Here is a 17,820-nt window from a genome sequence, read left to right as displayed (position 1 = left end):
CCACATCAAACAGCCTTTCAGATGATTTTCCTTCTCCAACATTCCAACAATGAAAGAAAAAAGATGAAGATAAAAATGATAATCAACGTGCCATTATTATTCTTGCACGCAGATATTTATATGATATAAAAGATACGCACAAAGTTTTCAGGGAAATTGATGCAATACTTTAGCAGAGTTGCACGGACATGAAAATCTATTATTGCACAATACATGTACATGCACGTAGCTCAGCAAGGGCTTTTACGAAATTAATTACCTGACTGTAATTAATCTTAAACATGCACAAATTTAGATCAATAGGAAAGACATGGAAATAGTTTCAATGCTTTAGGCAGAGTTGCATCGACAAAATCTAAATACATGAAAAAGTACTATTAAGACAAGTCCTAAATCAGGCTAATTATGAAAATAATGACGAGTGCCACTAAACCTAAGAATTGCACAAGTTCAGATGACAGGTAAGATCGATGTATGAAAAGTTTCATCAAACATCGTCAAAACCAGTGCAGCTGTTTGGGAGGAGATGAGAGGACAAAATTGTACCTGCAGACACATGGACAGGCAGGACGATTCAAGTATACCCAAACCCACCACCCGCCAAAATTTCGTTAGGAGGATGGGGTGGGGGTGGGGGGATAAAAAGGAGTTTGAAAAAAACTGTTTGCATACAATGTATATATTAATGCAAGAAAGGTACCCACCTGCAGTACACTGCTAATGAAGTTTCCTTAAATTATAAGGCACAGTGGGTAAGGTACATGTAATGCAATAATACTTCAGCAGATCAGTCACACAAATGGGCTGTGGGGGTTTCTCTCTGTATTTCAAGGAGTTCTAGGTGTGTAAGGCATTTATTCAGTTAGTGTTTGACTTACACAATTGGAAGTAGGTCACTCATAATTCTCTGAAGCAAAGAACTGGTACAGACCTGTTCAGCATGTATTGACTAACAGCCAACAAGAACATGTATAGGCTTGTCAGGTGTGTGGACGACCTTGACTTAAAACTGCGTAGGCCTACTTGTGCTGTGTAATATACACCCTGTGCATAGATCTACATATACAAGAATGTATATTTGATCTACATAAAGCATCTATATTCATTCTTTAAGGCATCAGACGTTGAGGGGCAAGTTCAAAACCGTGTCCTTACAAAAGGAATTTGTAGATTCCCTGCGCTCACTGCTGTGTGTGTGACAAGGAGCAGCTGACAATGAACACCTTGTCTGCTGAAGACCTTTCGAAGTTCGCTAATTTGACATGCATGTCTACACATCACATATACAAAGTTTGTGAGTAATTTGTCAAATGTCGGTGGTTTATTCCTAGCACGATGCATTTTCTCTACCCATTATAGCTGACTGTCATCATACAAGTCAAAGAATTCTTGAACAGTCAAATAAAGAAATTAAGCATATCCGTAATAGTTAGGACAACTTTAAGGCATTGCATGAAAAAGGACACAATTAATAAGAGAAATGATGTGATGGTTTCACAGTGCAAAATTCTTCATTGGGAATTCCTGAAAAATAATACAGCACAGTTATTATAGGGTGATTGTCTCTCAGTTGTTCTTAATTGAGGTCACAGTTATTATAGGGTGATTGTCTCTCAGTTGCTCTTCATTGAAGTCACAGTCATTATAGGGCGATTGTCTCTCAGTTGCTCTTCATTGAAGTCACAGTCATTATAGGGTGATTGTCTCTCAGTTGCTCTTCAATGAGGTCACAGTTATTATAGGGTGATTGTCTCTCAGTTGCTCTTCATTGAGGTCACAGTTATTAAAGGTTGATTGTCTCTCAGTTGCTCTTTATTGAGGTCACAGTCGTTATGGGGCGATTGTCTCTCAGTTGCTCTTCATTGAGATCACAGTTATTATAGGGTGATTGTCTCTCAGTTCCGCTCATTGAGGTCACAGTTTTATAGGGTGACTGTCTCTCAGTTGCTCTTCCTTGAGGTCACAATCATTATAGGGTGATTGTTGTTCTTCATTGAGGTCACAGTTATTATATGGTGAATGTCTCTCAGTTGCTCTTCATTGAGATCACAGTTATTATAGGGTGATTGTCTCTCAGTTCCGCTCATTGAGGTCACAGTTTTATAGGGTGATGGTCTCTCACTTGCTCTTCATTGTGGTCACAGTTATTATAGGGTGATTGTGTTTTAGTTGCTCTTCATTGTGGTCACAGTTATTATAGGGTGATTGTGTTTTAGTTGCTCTTCACTGAGGTCACAATTATTATGGGGTGATTGTTTCTCAGTTGCTCTTTATCGAGGTCACAGTTATTATAGGGTGATTGTCTCTCAGTTGCTCTTCCTTGAGGTCACAGTCATTATAGGGTGATTGTTGTTCTTCATTGAGGTCACAGTTATTATATGGTGAATGTCTCTCAGTTGCTCTTCATTGAGATCACAGTTATTATAGGGTGATGGTCTCTCAGTTGCTCTTCATTGAGGTGACAGTTAGAGCATGTAAAAATTGTACCCCGTATTGGCCTTCATTTCAAATTAATTAAGGGGCACACTTAAGAAATTAATGAAATTAAAAGAATTGAAAGTTCAAAGTTGATGCTAACTGAGCACACCAACAATAATGGTGCAGTTAAAGTGAATGTAAATATGTACTGCATTTTACCTTAAGTTTAACATTTTTCAAGCGACAAATTTTGCTTGATTAACTCACCTGATTTCACCTTGTGAAATTCAGGAAAACTTAAGTCTTGGCCACACAATTATCATTTATGGCATTTATGTGTCCCCAAGTCAGTATTCTGAATTAACGGTAAATCATACAGGTCTCCATTGACTAATTAATGGCAGGTCTGATTTTTCGCTTCAAATTTTACTTGCACTATACATTAATTGTACGATTCCCGATGGCGATTTACCTTTAGGATGATATGCCTGGCAGCATAGCAGCCTATAAGCATCATGAAGGAGTAACTGGACAGGCAGTAAAGGTTAGGAATCGACTGTTCTTCGACATTTTACGAAGTATATCCTTCAGGGCTGGATGGAAGCAATCCATGACTATCCAGGTACCGTCCAAAGATAACCAGGCGAATGTATAACACTCGGTCAATGAAAGTACAGTGTAACTCAATTTAAATTAAATGTGATACCGGTACGGTGAAAAATTTGAAATTGTTGAATTTAATTGAGCTACTTCTACTTTAGTGTTTTGTAGCAGTATGTTTTATTGAGCAACCAGTGTTGTTCTAAACTCATTAAGTAATCCGGTACAAAAAGAAAGTGAAAATAGTCATTTGCCAAAGCAACTCAATTAAGCCGGTTTAGTAGTATAAGAATACATACAATCTCCAACACGCCCGCCCACGCAAGCACAGGATCCTTCAATTTATGTAAGACCACTAACTTGATGTCATGAATTCGTTCAAAACATATAATATTTCAATCACTCATATACCGGCAGTTACTTTCACTTTCGTTTCGAGCAAATGACCTCAACAATTGAAGGCGCGCCACAGAAAAATTACTAAATCATCGTTCAGTACAAGAGTCTTTGACGTATACACAGCTCTGGGCACATTTTACTGACACACAAATCTAAGAGAATGTTTATTCTGATGTCAATTTTACTCACCAGAAGGCGTGACCTCGTCTTGTGGTCTGTTTGTTACCCACCGAACCGCTGATGGAAATGAATTTGTCAAGACAGTGTCAGTGTTGCATTCTTTTCACCAGTGCAGATTTTATCGTTCCCTCAGTACCTGTCAGTGAAGAGAATCCTCTGTCCTCCAAAATAGTCTCTATCGCTTTCCAACAAATGCAAACACTCTGCACAAAGTCAACCAACTTGTTATTTGCACACGTCGTAACGCTAGATCCCGTAACGAAGACTTCCACAGTGATTGGTCGACTTGAAGGAACGATCGATTTGGGCCTACGGGAGCTGTCATTTCTCGGGATAGCGGAAAGGTCTCGCAATGTATGATTACGCCCTGTTTACAATGTCGGAGAGTATGTATAGCAGGTCTGATGAGTGCTCCCTACATGTATACACGCACGTGTGTGATCGTTGTTAAATTGTGGGTCAGATAGTTCGAGTCCCGGCCCAGTTGTTCGAAAATGTAATAGCTAATACTGCATGTAGGCCATGGGCCGAATATGTCAAAGGGCTTAGAAATTTGAAGTGCTTCAGCCTGAAAGGGTAAATACACGAATTTTATATCAAAATGTTCCCCGTGAAAGCCTTGTTCAGAATCACCAGTGTTCGACTGAAAATATTTGTTCACTAATGAAAACCAAGCATTGAAGGAGGAGTTGTTTTTTCTCAGAACTGCATTGTATACGCTATTTTGAAACGGTACACCAATCAAATACTTCATGAATCTCACCTGACACGTACCTAGAAAAACATGGTTTATAAACATAACAACCCTTGAGTAGCTGTACAGGTTAAGTTTCAATATATTTTGTAAATTACACCTGCTAGGATATATGTTTGTCGAAGAATTTTACATGCGTCATTGACGTTCATGACGACATCATAAAATAGTTGCTTTCAGCATGTAAGAGAAAGTTCACACCATTAGCTGTCATTTATCTTCTTTTTTTTGTTTTGGATTGTTGCTTAATGTCATACTCAAGAATTTTTCACTTATGCGATGACGGACAGACTTTATTGGTGGAGGAAAGCGAAGTGCCCGCTGTAAACCACCGACCTTTGGCGAGTAACTGACTCTCCCACATCTGACACACTAGCGTATGTCACAATGGTGGGCAGCAGGGGATGTCCAACGAACGGCTGCATGTAACACCACCCACAAAAGAGCACCCTCCATCACTTATTGCTACCAAGGCACCACAAACAATGGAAGCGGGGGAGCCTCGAAAGCTCCCTGTCCGAGAATGGGATTGAAACCACGTCTCATGTGGTACATAATGGCATATGGCCACAATCTATTTACTTACACAGAATATTTACTGTCAAAAACTTAATTACTGGTACTGGAAATATCCATAACTGAAAAACAGAAGATCTTGGTTTCAAAGTAACCTGTCAAATAAATGCTAGAATACACATAAAGGCCGAAGACTGTGACTTCATCTGTTATTCTACATTCAACAAAAAAAAAAAGCAGTGTAGCCAGTCATTGTGAACTGAATTGCAACCAGTCACACAATTTGTAAACAGTATTTTTAAGACAGCAATAATAAGAGTTCTAATCAGCGGAGTTATCACCGTCACTGTCTTCCTGCAGATTAATGTTCTGACGATTTTGGCATCCGCTACATTGACACATATCTGTACAGTCCATACCAGCCTTCTTACATGAACATTAAAGAAAATCGCAAGAACTCTTCTGACAGCCACAACTGACATTCTTAAGAACCTGGTCTGGTGCTACGGGCATAGTGGACCAACGGATACTGAGCTTGGAGTCTGTTATCTTCCAGCCATGATCTGTTGGACTAGGAACACAGATGTTTTGTTTCAAACAAGATCTGTAGACTTTTGTTTGGTAATTTGCCCTCATAGCATGTAAATATAGGTTGTCTGCATTTGGTGGCAATTTACAATCAGTGGCCTGTCCACATCCAACCCAGCCATACAGCTCACACACAAACTTTTCTAACGTCTTCTGCAATGAATCACTTTCTATTTCAGAATTTAGCCAAATCCAGCAGCCAATACAGTTGTCCAAATTCTGCATCATATTGAGTTCATATACTGTTACGCAATTATTTTTGAGTTAAGTAGGATTAAGTTAAACTGGGATTATTTATTGATGACAGATTTATCCTAATCCCAGGTGTAAAACTGAAAACTTGACTTATAGTTCAATCTGGTATTAAGTCTTAAACCAGTTTTGAACAAACAATTAAGTCTTTAAGTTTGTACTTCACCTAAAAAATATGTACCATTGGATTAAAAATGGATTAAAACTGCTGCAGTTATACATAGACTGGACAATTGCATTGGCTGCTGAGTGCGGCTAAAACTTTAAATATAAAATATGCCTTAATACCACTGTCGGCTAAAACACTTTCGAACAACTGACCCAGAACACAAGGAGAGCACAGGATGGGAAGTTTTGCTGGCGTTAAAGCATGGATGAATTTAGTAAAGAAATTCAGACTATCTCAATCCTTATCATTTAGGCCTACAAGTCTTGACACTCATAGAAGTAGTTCTTTAATAATTCCTGAGCTTATATTTAAGAACTGATTTTTTAATTTGTCATTGGTCGTGGGTTTCCCCCGGGCTCTGCCCGGTTTCCTCCGACCATAATGCTGGTCGCCGTCGTATAAGTGAAATATTTTTGAGTACGGCGTAAAACACCAACGATTTATTAAGCAATGGCTTGGGAAGGTCACAAAATTTGAGCGTCTGCACAGACATTTGCGCAGCCAGCTGATTCCGGAACTTCGGAAACCATGCCTCAGGCCCTCAAGATGTCTTAACTAACGGGTTTCCGATTTGGAAGTAACTCTCGGGAATTGGAGGCGAAAAATAACTACAGGTGTGTGCGATATCGTTTGCCGATGGAATTATAGTGCATAGCGTTGTTTTATTCGACAGTAAATTAAAAATGCGGAAAAAATACTTTACAAAGGACATTTTTAGGCATGGCGCTAGGTACTGCGGTTTCACAGAGAGATGGCCAACGTTCCGAGAGGCATGAATGAGCGCCAGCAAGGACTCTGTGACCTTCCCACCTATGGCTGGAGAGGAAGCCAGTGTGAGTTGGACTTAAACTCACAGCGACCGCATTAGTGAGAAGTTCGAAGGTCATTTCGCCGCGCTGACAACAAGATTAAGAGACACTGATATAATATCCATCTCAGATTATTTATGTTATGTTACCAAAACCATCTCTTCAAAAAAGTGGACAATCTGTCATTGGAGTTCTTATAAGACCAGACAATGCCGAACATTGTTTTATCATTAGAACTATAAGATGACATCACACGCCTCGGACCCAGCTTTAAACAAATGTGTTTGATGGGAGATTTCAACTTTCATTATATTTGCAAAGATAAGTGACTACATTGACACAGAGGACTCGTTGACTGATTATGACTGATAATGTTGCTGTTATATCAGTTGATTAATGATATGTTTGATACCAGGTTTATACCTGAAAGTTGGATAATTGGGATTGTCAGGCCGATTTATAAAAACAAGGGCGACCTAGCTGATCCACATAATTATCACCCTGTGACAATTTTAAGCTGTATGGGTTATATGTCTACTGCAATTGTTAAAACAGACTCTGGCACAGAGTGGGTTTAGGAAACAATACTCTACCGTGCATAATACTTTGTTTGAGACTTATTAACTTAAATTATTTTCTTAGTTACAAAAAAGGTTATATTGTACACTTATAGATTTCCCTAAAGCATTTGATAAAGTTTGGAAGGATGGGTTGTGAGATAAACTATGCAAAACTATACGAAATAACGGGGACATGTTTGACTCGTATCAAAAACATGTATAGCTCAGTTAAACTCTGCATATGGGATGAAAAGAAAAGCAGAAGTAATTTTTTTATTTGCCAATTCGGGGTAAGGCAAGGTGACAAATTGTTACCGCTGCTGTTTTCTTTAAATCTGAATGATCTGGATGATTTTATTTTGTCACGCTTGGCATTAGGATGAAAGCAGATATAAAAAGATATTGCGGATCCTGGTATTGTATTTAAGTTTACTGGATAATACATTATTGCCAGGAAACAGCTAATCATCCAGGTGTCAAGTGCTCTTACATAAAAAATAACTTCTTTATCGATCCTTATTGATCTACAAATTACCTTTTATTAATAAGACTATCCAACCAGTCCTTTTCATGTCTGTAAAGATTGTTGATCGGAATCTTTAATCTTAATTAAAAGCTTTTTCTTAAATTTTTATCAAATAAATTATCAATTTAAAGTCTTCATATGTAGACTATACTATTTAAAGGGAACTTGGTGTCTTTCCTTTGTATATCCGAGTTTACGAGCGCAATGCTGCCTTTTTAGTTACGAATTGCGGAAGGACGAGAAAGTAAGATATCATACTTAAAGTAAAAGAAAGCTAAAATATGAAGTAAGGTTCATCACACAGACAACTGATAACTATGCGAAAAAAACTTTTATTTATTCTTTCAGATTTTTTTAGGAGTGTTGAAAGGTATTTAAATATTTGGTTTTATGAGCTTTACTGACGATATGTAAGAACTCTCACGTCACATCACCTTTTTTCTTGATGTTTACCAGAACAAAGGAATTTTTGGCAACATTATTTTAGTTATTTAATTTTAACATTAAGCGTTGTGATTTAAAATGTTGAAAAAAACTTCCCGTGACGTAAGAGTTCCTAAACTCTGATAGTATGTTCCATAAAGCTCCCCTCAGAACCCCTGTTCTGTTCTAAACAAGAATCTGTTGCATGTCCAATAAATTTGTTTCAATGTAAATTTGTTGTTTATAGACAAACACAGGCTTTAAATCTGAATTACAATAATTTTTAAGAGTATATTAAACATGTAAATATGATCAAAATCCAGGTTGGACATATTTGTTAGCAGAAAAGACCAAAGTTTAGTGTGTTACATCCTATACATGTATTTGCGAAAAGGTATTTATCATTTTTGCATAATAATGTTCGAAATAAGAATCTGCTGCATTACCAATAAATTTATTTTGATGTAAATTTGCTGTTGACAGCCAAACACAGGCATTTAATTTGAATTATAATATTATTCATGAATATATTTAACACGCAAATATGATCAAAATCCAGGTTGAACATATTTGTCAGCTGAAAAGACAAAATTCTATTGCAAATATGTTTATTAAAGATGTGTTACATTCTTGTTTATAACATTATTACACAAAGACTATATATACGAAAAGGTGGCCCCAAATACTCACCATACAAGAACCATTTTCAGGTGTCTCTTTAAAGAAAAATCGGAAAAAATATTGAAGACCACATTTACGACTAACTTTTGGCACACTTTCATCTGAACTGTTTTTGTTTTCTCTGCCTTGAAATATAACACAAATGGTCCGTTAATACAACGTAACGATTCTGTTAGACAAGCAGAATATTATGTTGAATATGACATAATAATAATAACAGATAACATAATAATAATAACAGAATGCATTCTAGCATCACTCACACAACAGGCTCCCTGTTAAATGTAACAGATTATTTTTTCATTGTATTAACTCAGTACATTAGAACTACTGAAGAAATTTTGTATCCAATAGATGAGTTTACGGATAACTTTTGGCACACTTTCATCTGAACTTTATGTAATGTTTATGTTTTCTCCACCTTTAACTATCAACTGATTTATTCCTTACGCAATGTGTGTCATTTTATATCGTTATCATTGGTTGAAAATGTCTTGTGTGAATCTGGATTCGGTTACATATGGGATAGAACTATGAATATTACATATGAACTAGATATGTCAGTGTTAAATCCAAAGACTTACAAAGGTCTTGCTACATTTACGACAAGTAACCATAGACTCCCCACACAGACAGGTCTTTGGTACAATGAAAACACAAACGATCGTTTATATACAAGGGTGTGATTCTGGCTGTGTTGGCAATTAGTATCATTTCTTAATGGAATGCCCAAATTTAAAACAATTAAGGTTACGTTGAATCCCGAAACATATTTGGCTAAAGCCAAGTGCATATAAAGTAATATACCGTCTCCAACACACCGTTAAGGGAGAACTAATCAATTTAGGAAACTTTATGGTAGATGGAATGTCCCTTTTCTTGTTGATTATCCTGATGTATCATCGTTTTTCTTTCTTCTTCTATTTTATTCCTTGTAAGCTAACAAAATGAATGAATAAAGTGAATTGAATTGAAGAAGAGGAAGCCAGCGAGGAAGCTGGAAGAATGGAATCCTCCATGGTCATCACACAAAATGTTGAAGTTTGCGGTACTCACCCAGATAAATGGTTATCCAGAAACGCGCTACTATACGCACAATCACCATCGTTACAAAACAACAGTCCAAGGTAATATTGCAAAGGTGCCTACATATCGGCCATGTTGATTGTTACTACCATGTGAACGAATGTACCAAATCTGAGAGAAAAGCCGTTGGAAATAAGTCTATCCTTGAGATAAAAAGCATGTTTGGGCAAACCAGAGAGGAAATAATTCTTGCAGTCTGTTGCTTTGCTTACCCTCCTCGCTTTATAATAAACGGTCAAACTTGACAAAGTGTATAGGCCATGAGAAGATTCTCCAAATAAACTGCAATTATATACATATACAAGCAGGCGTATTACACCGGAAGGCTTCTTCTAAACCTAATAACATTATTCGTTACACAAATTGGTACTGGGCACACAGGTTGGGAGATCTTTTCAATTAGTTCTTTAGTGGGCATCCGTTGGAATTCACCATATAGCGAAAATAAACTTCATAACGTAAGGCTCTGTTAGGTGAACTTAAAGGAAGTACATGTATTTATTAAAGTCAATATACATGTCTCGCATGGTTGAAGTCTCATACATACAACGAGGGGTAGCAACTGTATCTCATTTCTGGGTCTTTAGAATAGACCCGCGCAAGCCAATTCAATGTTATATTAGGTACGGCTCGGATATCTGTTCACACATATAAACTTCTATCTCTAAAGTTTACACTGGAAACAAAACGTTAGAGAAGCCAGTAAGATACAAATACGCATGCCAAAGGGGTTTCCATCCCCTTAATGATCTCTCAAGAACAGACAAAGCGGTTTCCATACCAGCAATGCTCTTTTCATGACAGACAAAGCAGCTTTCATTCGCTCCATGCTATTTTCAGGTCAGAAAAAGTGATTTCCATTCCTTACAATGCTCTTTCCAGATCAGATGTTCATTCCAGGTTAAGCAAAGAGCCTTTTATTCCTTCCAAATCCTCTTTCCAGAACAGACAAAGTGGCTTCCATCCCCTCTAATGCTCATTCCAGGACAGATTATGTTACTTGCACGCCCCCCTCCCGACTCAAGGCTCTTTCCACGTCAGACAATGTGACTTTCGTACCATCCAACGCTCCCCTAAGACCAAACAAAGCTATTTTAACAACTGCAGAAAGAACTGTTCGTAAGACGTGGACAAATCCAAAAGTCCAAAATTATACCCTGGTACGCCAATGACCATGGTGAAGTCATCAATGACCATAAAAGCCAGTATAAACCATTGTCCTAGATCGCCGATTTCTTAAATCCAAAAACCATCCTTCTTGACAGAAGTTTGTTTTGTGACGTAAAAATATCTGGAACATAGTCAACACATTGAACAAACGTTAACATTATTAAAGGCTTTCGGGGCCTCCGTGGCTCAGTTGGTTAGCGCGCTAGCGCAGCGTAGTGACCCAGGAGTCTCTCACCAATGCGGTGGCTGCGAGTTCAAGTCCAGCTCATGCTGGTTTCCTCTCCAGTCGTACGTGGGAAGGTCTGCCAGCAACCTGCGTATGGTCGTGGTTTTCCCCCGGGCTCTGCTCGGTTTCCACTCACCGTAATGCTGGCCGCCGTCGTATAAGTGAAATATTCTTGAGTACGGCGTAAAACACCAATCAAATAAATCAATAAAATAAATATTAAAGGCTTTCGATATTAAGGGAGACGATCTGTTTTACTAACTTTATGTTGATTTTTGGTAAGGTCTTAACTGGGTTCGGTGTAATGACACAGTGTATTTTTTGAAAGTGACTCCAGCACCGGGTTGAATATAAGGCTTTATGAACTTTAATGCACATAGAAACACTACAATTGACCTGATGCACACATACATACATGGACTACAAATCCGGGAATGAAAACAGCTTTAAATGTAGACAGAGATAGCCCTTTGCGATACCTATCAAACATACATACATATTGTTACATTGGCACAAAGGCAAGATGATGTTCTACATAAACCCTATCATTACAATACATAAAAATTGAAAGAAAAAAACATGAAATACACGAAACAACAACCCCGAAGGAACCCAGCCAGGCCGCAAGCAACGGACAACAAAACACAACAAAGCAAAAAAATATGAAACACATCTACATTCACGAAAGGAAATCAACGCTGCTCCTTTCCATTATGAGAAAATGAACAGGTCAACAGAAGAATTACATGTAGAGTCCGACACCAGCTGCACCATCACCACGTATTATGCCTTCTCAAACAAGATCAGGTTCCTCATGCGCCGGGACACTATTATACGACCTTTTAAATCCACTTCTAAGTAACATTTGTAAGCATCACTAGCCTAGTCTCCTGACATCTGTATGACTTCACCTGCAACCTGAGCCTGAAATGCGTACGACGCGCCACCCCTCCGAAAACTATGCTTAGAAAATATGCTAGCATTATAACCTGCTGTAGACAAACACAGACGACGAACACGCAGATACGACATGTATGTCACAGGACGAAATGTATTCTTATGAGGCAGAGAAAACAGAGCCATATCAGGATCGCCACAACTGTACATAGACCTTGTAGTCCTGAAGGAAGCTACCTGGCAAAAAGCAGATCCCGGTTTTGCAACCAGGGGAAACCTTAACTCCCGCTAACAAAACTGAATAGTTTTAGACCTCTTCATAAATAACATTAGATAATCATCGGTCATATGCACTTTCTGCAAGGCTAGCTGTTTGCCAGAGTCAGACTTAGCCAAACTAACCGGTACCAAATTAGAATTTCTGGCCATACCAAAAAGGCGAAGATAAACATTTTAATTCTCGAAGTAGTTACCTCAGTTTAATAACCTCAAGACTGGGAGCTACCCACCCTAACAAAATATGCATAACAGGAACTCCACTGAGATAATTATGTATAGACGCAACAGACTCGAAAGAACGACTCACAAATTGTGCGTACACACGTTATAAGTCTCCATTGAGATCTCTCCCACTACACAAATTTATCAAATGTCAGGTCAAAATAGTTTCAAAGTTTGACAGAAAACAACCAAATCCCTTTATATATCTACATTCTTCACAGCCAGGAAAGATAACCTGTGCCAAAAAGTTGTGCTGCAGGCTTATCAGGACTGTTGTGTGCAGAATTGAACAAGCATTACAATAGCATGCAGCTCCACAGAACCCTATTCACTAGCTGCCAACCCATTCATGTGAACTTAGCTCTAACAATCAGGCATGCACGCCGCAATCAAGGCCCTAGGAGTTAAGGCACCCGGGTGTAACAATTAGACGTTTTTAATGCGTTGAAAATAGACCCATGTTCTTCACGTGAACAGTATTACTGCAGCCAGCTTGTTTATAGTGAAATCGTTTAGCCTTGAGGACGGACGACACAGGAGCCGTGTCACAGGCTCGATTTTCGTCGGATTCTCCCTCCAGTGTGAGGTAACTTTAAACATAAATGAAACTAACTTCCGTCGTCTTCATGTCACGGAACTGTGTACATTTATCTGAAAAACATTTATTGATGAGAGATGTAGATATTTTTGTTGAAATCGAAAGTGACTGTGTTCCCGTCGAGTTTCAAATTAGTCTAATGGCTGTTTCCGTTATTAAGCACCAGTCTACTTACTCCGTTCTGATATACCTGTAACTGTAATCTATAAATATCTTATCATGATATATCGTTTTTGATAGCGTCAGTTTTGCAAAAGTGACGCGAGTTCTATAAGCACATGTTTTGTCGTCCACCTTTCTGGATTAATACCTCCGTCGCCTCAATAGCTGCATTCCATGCAGCTATTGTTAGCAGGCCGCTATGTTTTGACTCTGAATAACATAAAGTTGTCTGTCATTTCATGGCAGGAATATCTTTATTATTTGATACAATTTTATTTTTTTAATTTTATAATCTTAATACTGTCAGGGGGAGAGTGGGGCATAACGGACCCACGGGACAAAACCGACCTTTGTGCCACATTTTGTACCATTCGTCGTACCGTTTTTATGGGCGGGCAAAATTTTGATCACCTTTTATCTATGGTAAGCCTGTTTTTACCCTTTCTTTCATTGCAAAGTTGCATTAATTTCCAAGACCATTTCATCAACCACAGTGGGAAGAGGACCAGTGTGCCGTTTTGCCCCGACCCAAGGTCCATTTTGCCCCTTTACCTCATATGCTCAATTAAATACCGTAATTTAGGCAAACACTTTCTAGTCTGTTAAAGAATAAATACCAGTTTGAAAACAACAATCAGAGGAAACATGGAGAAACCCACTATAAACCTATATGATGTATGATGGTTAAAATATATAAAGAGTGTATCATGTACACATTCACAGCAGCCTCAAATGGTAGTTTACGATGACAAATTAAACTTCCAGCCCTTTTCATATTATTTTCCTCATTAAAATTCTAACATTATCCAAGCTGAAAACATGTTATAATCTATAGGCCTTAATACCGAGTAGACCCACGAGAAAACACAACATTTCATGAATATTTTAAACGTGGACGCAGATATCCTAATCTGGCTTATATCTGACCTCTTATTCTAATATTGAAACTTTTCCACATTCACTGCATGTGCTAAAGCGAACAGGAAAGACTTAAAAAGTGTAATGTATTCAACCATTGGAACCCTAGTAAACCATTGAACAGTCCGTCACTTAGCGATTCTATTATATATTAGTTCATGACAGGCTGCTTATATAACCACAATATAGAAACATTTTATTTAACAAAAACCAGTACAGATAAAAGAAAATGAAAGAAAAAGTACCAACATAAGTATCTGCAATATCTGCATTTATCACATTTAATAAAGGAGTTTATAGCCATCTAGGGTATTGCAACCTCTTACCGTGCTAACCACGTGGTCCTTGTATGATTCATTTACAGCTGTATGTTGCTATTAAGACAGATATACATATTTTAATTACCTTTGGATATATTTTAATTATCTACTTGCATCAACTTTTTGATTTTATTTAATATGTATATAGATATATATATATATATATATATATATATATATATATATATATATATATATATATATATATATATATATATGAGTATTGATAATATACATTTTTCAGCAAAATGAATTATATTAATAATGAATTATACATGAATGTCATGGGACATGTGTCTGAAATCATACTGGAATTTATATGGGGCTTATTATATATTTTAGTTTTAAACGGAAAAAAAATTATTCAAATTTAAAACCATATGTTGGCCTACATGCTAAAATTTAAAACCAAAGTTACCTATCTGAGTTTATGTTTGTGTTAAGTACCAAGATAACGCTTTTCAACCCCAGCATGGGATGGAGTTTAGGTGACCTTCCTCACAGTTGCATGACTTCGTACTGCAAACAACTCTTATAAACCAACAATTTGAACTTTTTGTCAATTGAAGTCTTTCTATTTCTTTCTAACAACTGTTGTTTTATACATTAATATTAAGTATGCTTTCCAGTTAATGTTCATCTGCTAATTAAATGTGAAAACGTTTATGGAAAACGCTGCATATAGAAGTGAAAAAAAATGATATTTGTGCCTTTTCCACACGGGTATGCATGTGTTAGTCTACCATAGCAGTTGTACGGTTGTCTATATCATTCGTAGCTCTGAATATTACACGATGTGTGTTAGAAATAGTTTGTTTATCTCATTTTTGAACTAAAAGAGTAAAAAGCGTAATGCCAGTGCAGAGTTACGTGTAAAAAGGGAGATTTTTCTTTGGTGAGCTTTTTTTTTCACCTACTGGCGCAACCGTCGACATATGATGTTCCTGGCTATGTTTATAACAAGAGTCTACGTAGTCTATTATAACATGATCGTTTGTACACTAACCATGGAACTACTGAAACTCGCGCCTGTGCCTCCAGAATTAGCTAAAACACCCCCCTCCCCCCATGGATAAAATTTTTAACAATGATTTTGCTGTGTTGTGTTATGATATACACACATCTACCGCCAGGCGTGCTGTATTTATTTCATTCCCCATGCTTTAACTCTTAATACCTTGATGAACAGCTTCTATGTAAGATAAATACTTAGCGAACTTCGTTTTTTCCTGATTTTGTAGCTTTTCACCTCAACACCTTGTCATCTGGCGCTCGTCATGTCTTCATTCCACCAAGAAATCATATCATTCTACACAAGGAAAGAGTCGTGGGTTAACTAAATTCTTCCTTTCCCCGCTCATACGAAGTTAGACAGTACATGACCTATGGTTTTATCATTTACGATTCCGCCAGAAAATCATGCTTTATAAGGTTTTTCTGCCCAACACAGGAGTTTAAAGCCCAGGCTTGCTGCTTTTAGAACCTCACCGGTGGTGAGTTATAAATTATACACATTTATTTGGTGGGTGTTTTACGCCTCACTCAACAATGTTTCACTTATACGACCATCCGCAGGTTGCTGTAGACCGTTCCGTGTACATGTACGAACGGAGAGGAAGCCAGCATGAGCTGGACTTGGCGTTCTTTATATCAGAAACTATAAAATCAGCCGTCAGTACGCTTAAAGCTAAAAGAGTGAGGAAAACCATCCCTCCTGAGAAGTTACACATCAAGTAGTGTGTGGAATCTGTATTAGAGAGAGGGCAACACCATCTCTCCTGAGATTACCATGTAATGTGTGGACCCGGTATTATGGAGAGGGGAAAACCAACCTCCCGAGAAGTTACACACCATGTAATGTGTGGACCCGGTATTAGAGAAAGCAAAACCATCTCTCCTGAGAAGTTACACACCATGTAATGTGTGGACCCGGTATTACAGAGGGGAAAAACATCCCTCCTGAGAAGTTACACATCAAGTAGTGTGTGAAATCTGTATTAGAGAGAGGGCAATACCATCTCTCCTGAGAAGACACACATCAGGTAATGTGTTGACCCGGTATTAAAGAGAGGAAAACCATTTTTCCAGAAAAGTCATACATAACGTACAATGTGTGGAAATGGCATTAGAGAGGGAAAGCCATCTCTCCTGAGAAGTTACACATCAGGTAATCAGGTAATGTGTGAACCCGGTATTAGAGAGTGGGGAAAACCAGCTCTCCTGAGAAGACACACATCAGGTCAAGTGTGGACCAAGTGTCAGAGAGTCAGGAAACCTATCACACCTGAGAAGACACACATCAGGTAATATTCGCACAAGGTATCAGACAGACAGGAAACCCATCACAGCTGAAAAGATACACATCATATAACATAACGACAAGGTGTCACACAGAGAGGAAACCAGCACTACTGAGAAATACCCATCAGGTAACTTGAACATGTTGATTGTGAAATTGGTATATGTATAACTTTGTGTAAAAATGCTTCATACTGAGCATGGTTTTTCTGTGTGTATTACTACATTTCACGACAGTGTAATTCAACCATTCAAACGACGGCTACACATTACACAATCACTTATTTTTATTAAGCATACGTTTCAGAAGTGTGAACACAAAAGGCAGATAATGGCAAAACATCACCGAATTATACATGAACACAACAACAACTCACGTCAAAATAACAGCAAGCTGATAAAATGGTGCAGTGACCTCATAATCTTGACCACAGGTTGTCCTAGTAACAGTACTGGGGATAAAGCCACTTCCTCAAGTAAAGTAATCAATGTTTTTGGAAACTATGTGTTAGAAAATATCACAATGTGGGCCTAATGCTTACAGGACAGTGAATACAATAATACATGTCACATGTCATATCACAGCACTTACAAGTAAAATTTATTTAAAGGAAAAAAAGTCATATACATAAAATATATCTGTGGTATCCTTCCTTATATTTCTTATCCTAATTGTTCAACCTTCCTCATATCCCTTACCCTAAGTTTTTCAACCTTCCTCATATAGCTTACTATAAACTCTACAACCTCTTCAGCCACCTCTTTAACC

General features: G+C 37.8%; 1 protein-coding gene across 2 annotated transcripts in view; it reads right to left on the bottom strand.

Annotated features, from left to right (window-relative positions):
- The window catches only part of LOC135462654 (probable E3 ubiquitin-protein ligase MID2), a 117,146-nt gene extending 112,949 nt beyond the window's left edge, over positions 1 to 4,197 (bottom strand). Inside the window, exon 1 of one of the 2 annotated variants that reach the window (XM_064739877.1) lies at positions 3,607 to 4,197. The gene's annotated coding sequence lies outside the window, so the exon portion shown is untranslated. The remainder of the gene's footprint in view (positions 1 to 3,606) is intronic. The other variant, XM_064739879.1, reaches the window with a different exon arrangement.
- Positions 4,198 to 17,820: the final 13,623 nt, after the last annotated feature.

This window comes from Liolophura sinensis, chromosome 2 (assembly GCF_032854445.1).
Source record: "Liolophura sinensis isolate JHLJ2023 chromosome 2, CUHK_Ljap_v2, whole genome shotgun sequence".
Classification (NCBI taxonomy): domain Eukaryota; kingdom Metazoa; phylum Mollusca; class Polyplacophora; order Chitonida; family Chitonidae; genus Liolophura; species Liolophura sinensis.
Note: the sequence above shows the minus strand (reverse complement) of the source record. Positions and strands in the feature narration are given on the sequence as shown.